Source organism: Octopus bimaculoides, chromosome 17 (genome assembly GCF_001194135.2).
Source record: "Octopus bimaculoides isolate UCB-OBI-ISO-001 chromosome 17, ASM119413v2, whole genome shotgun sequence".
In the NCBI taxonomy this organism is placed as follows: Eukaryota; Metazoa; Mollusca; class Cephalopoda; order Octopoda; family Octopodidae; genus Octopus; species Octopus bimaculoides.
In genome coordinates, this window is record NC_068997.1 from 16,110,277 (window position 1) to 16,114,629 (window position 4,353).

Below are 4,353 nucleotides of genomic sequence, written 5' to 3' on the forward strand. Positions count from 1 at the left end.
ATCATAGTCACTATGAACATCGCCAATATAACCTCTTCAACCACCACCACCACCGCCACCTCCACCACTCAATATCTGCCTTTTAAACGATCAACCAATCTGACTGCATCTTCTCAACTTTCCTCCACTTCTTTCGCAAGACATCTTCTAATGAGCTACTGTGTATGTATGTGCGTGTGTCTGTTTAATAACGTTCTAGTTATTATCTGCGTGTGATTCTAAATACATGTATGTATGTGTGTACGTACGTACGTATGTATGTATGTATGTATGTATGTATGTATGTATGTATATGTGTGTGTGTTCCAATTTTCAATTTTACATATGTATGTCTATACGTATATTTATTTCTGAATGCAAACGTACGAATGTATGTAAATTAAGAGCGTATGCATATATACTTATGTGTATGTATGCGCACGCGCGTAATTATATATATATGTGTGTGTGTGTGTATGTGTGTGTGTACAAGGTGGCGGTGACGGTGCTGTGCCTTGCGTGTTGTTTGTGTCCGTGTGCTCGTGTTTGTTATAAAGCGCGTATGAAAGTGCGCGCCTATAATAATAATGTGTGTCTGTGTGTTTGTGTATATATATATCTATATATATATGCACAGGCGTGTGTGTGTGTGTGCAGTCTTTTTGTTGTTTTTTGTTCGTCTCATTCGGTATTTTGGTCGTGTTGATGAGGCAAGTTACATTGATATATTGCTTTATGCTGCTTGCTGTTCTGTCTTCTTCATGTGTTAATGCCGTTTGCTCACACTATAGCTCGCACTTACTCTTATGCTTAGCTGTTGTTTTATATGTAGACCTCGTCCACAGATATATATATATATATATATACATATATTTATATACCTATATACATACATACATACATATATATATATATATATATATATATATAGGTGAGTGTGTGTATACGTGTGTGTTGCGTGAGTGTTATGTTGTGTTTGTGTAGGTGTGTGTTGTCTTTGTTGTACGTGCGTACATCTGTGTGTGTGTGCGCATGCATGTGTGTGTATGTATGCATTTGGGTGTCTGGTCCATGTGATGTATATTGCCAGCCCGTTGAGAACGCCATGTAAATATAAACATGTATACACACACACACATATATATATAGATAGATAGATAGATATACGTAACCATATACACTTGTACGTATTATATATTTCCGTACATATTACTTTGAACCTCTATAGACATATATATATATATATATATATATATATATATATATATATATATATATATATATATATATATATCTACATCGAAATCTGTTTATCTAGCAATCCGTCTATAATTATAGATATGGATTCTGTACCATGTATATATGTACACATGTGTATATGTGCGTGCGTACGTGGTGTGTGTGTGTATGTGAGTGTGTGTTTTTTGCAGTATGAATCCGCACGGACGTGTTTGTGTACACCTCAGATTTCCTACCACGCTCTTATTTATAGATTTTGCTGTTCATGTGTTTGTTTTTATAATTTCTTTTTGTTGCTTCTTTTTAAAATTATTGTTGTTGTTGTTGTTGTTGCTTGGAGCTGCATTTTTTTTTTTTGCTTTCTCTGTATACGTGTTTGCGTGTGCCTTGAGGCGCTTTTGGCGTAAAGCTGTTTAACACACATACACACACACACACATTCATGCATACACACATGTATACATACAAATATATATATACATATATACATACATATATATATAAGTACATATATATATAAACATATATATACATACATATATATATATATATAGATAGATATATATATACATATGTATTATTTATATATATATACCAGTTTATATATTTATCTCAATTTAACTATCTTCAAGAAATTGTACATACAAATATATTTGCGTGTATTTATACATATATATATATATATATATATATATATATATATATATATATATATATATATATATATGCACACACACACATACATAGACATAGCTAGACACACGCACACACATATACATATATATGCAATACATGCATTTATATACATATAATATATGATATAAATAGACACACATGTGTGTGTGTGTGTATATATATATATATAACTAAAACAATGTGTATGTCTAGTACAACTGTCAAGCACAGGGTGTCGGAATTTCCTGGACGTTTATATTACCTATCTCTCTCTCACTCACTTTCTCTCTCTCTCTCTCTCTCTCTCTCTCTCTCTCTCTCTATCTATCTATCTATCTATCTATCTATCTATCTATCTATCCTGTCTATATCTGTGTTTGACTATCTCTTTATCTATATAATCATGACAATCCTATAGTTTCTGTTTATTTTGTATGCGTGTGTGTACGTACGTGTGTGTATGTATGTGAGCGTGTAGCCCTGGCTGACTCTGTGTGTGTACGTGTGTGTGCTTGTGTTTCTGTGTGTGTGTGTGTGTGTGTGTGTGTGTGTGTCCCTGATATACACGTCATGTACCTCAACGACCACACGTATAGCAAAACGGAGAGACAGACACACAGACACAAGCGAACGCGAGCACACACGCAAAATGCACACACGCACGAGTTCATACGCGCCTGTAAGTACTTTGAAAGGCGATGGATGTATATTTATTTGGTAGATATAACAACGTAGATGAATCTCCGCACAACAACCACGTGCCTGTCATTCATTTAATTACATACGCATACACATTTATCATATATATATATATATATATATATATATATGATTATGTGTGTGTGTGTGTGTGTGTATGCAAATATATATATATATATATATATATATATATAGATCATGGGCTGTGTGTGCGATGGTATGTTCGAGTGTGGTGCTATTTGAATATACATGTGTGTGTGGGTATATATATATGTATATATATATATACGTAACTGTGGGTATGTGCATACCGTTACACGAACATGCACACACTCATGTAGAGATAGGTATGTCTGTGTGTGTGTGTAAATATGTGTGAGTGAGAGAGTGTGTGCGTGTGTGTTTGGGTATATATATATATATGTATATATATGTATATATATATATATATATATGTATATATATATATATGTATATATATATATATGTATATATATATATATATGTATATATATATATATATATGTATATATGTATATATATATATATACATAGATTACATACATACAAACATACATATCTATGTATTTATGCTTGCACGCATTCGCGGAAGTGTAACTTTCAGAGGCGTAAATGTACATGAATATATATATATATATATATATATATATATATATATATATATATATATATGTATTTGTATGCATTCATACATACACACACACAAAACACATAGATATAGATATATAGATATATATTCGTATGTTTTTGAGTGCATGTATATATGTATGTATGTATGTATGTATGTATGTATGTATGTATCTATCTATCTATCTATAACTATATATAAATTTATATATACACGCACACACACTCACACATACACATACACACAATGCGTGTGATGAGTTCTTGAGCCTTTGTAAATCATTCGCGTTACTGTATTCCTATTAATTTCATCACAATTGCTTACCAAGAAAATGTTATATGCATATATGTTCATGTATGTATGTATGCACACACACACAAACACACAAATGTATGTATGTATTTATAAAACATGAATTTTTATATTTGCATATTGATATACATGTGTTTCGTGTACAAATATATATGCATAAATGTCCATACATACAGACATACATTTATATACATGTACATATATAAGTTCTATGTCTGTATTTGTTTGTGTGTACATGAATGTGTATATTTATATGTATTCATTTATGCATACATACATTTACATTTATATATATATATATATATATATATATATATATATATATATATATATATATATATATATATATATATATATGTACATCTATGTATATATATATATATATATATATATTTATATACATAGATGTACATATATATACAGATGTACATACGTATACACACATATTTGAAGATGGAATTATGCAGACTTATACACACAACACACACATACACCCAAACACATGCACACACACACATACACACACACATATACATGTGTATATAAATATGACATGCATTAACGAATGCATATAAATGCATGGAGACATCTAACAGAAAAAAACATTCTGTTGTATATGCGTGTGTGCATCATATAATCTACATATGTATTTTCCTACATCTGCTTGTATTTGGTTTGTGTGTGGTCGTGCTAGCTGCCTCTCTGTTTGTATGTGTTTGTGTGTGTGAGTGTGTATATGTGTGTGTGTGTGTGTGTGTGTGTGTGTGTGTGTGTGTGTGTGTGTGTGTGTGTGTGTGTGT

The 4,353-nt window shown here is 31.2% G+C and overlaps 1 protein-coding gene across 5 annotated transcripts in view; it reads left to right on the plus strand.

The window, feature by feature from the left end:
* The window catches only part of LOC106867583 (zinc finger homeobox protein 3), a 502,463-nt gene that overhangs the window by 180,236 nt on the left and 317,874 nt on the right, over window positions 1-4,353 (plus strand). The window lies entirely within an intron of this gene.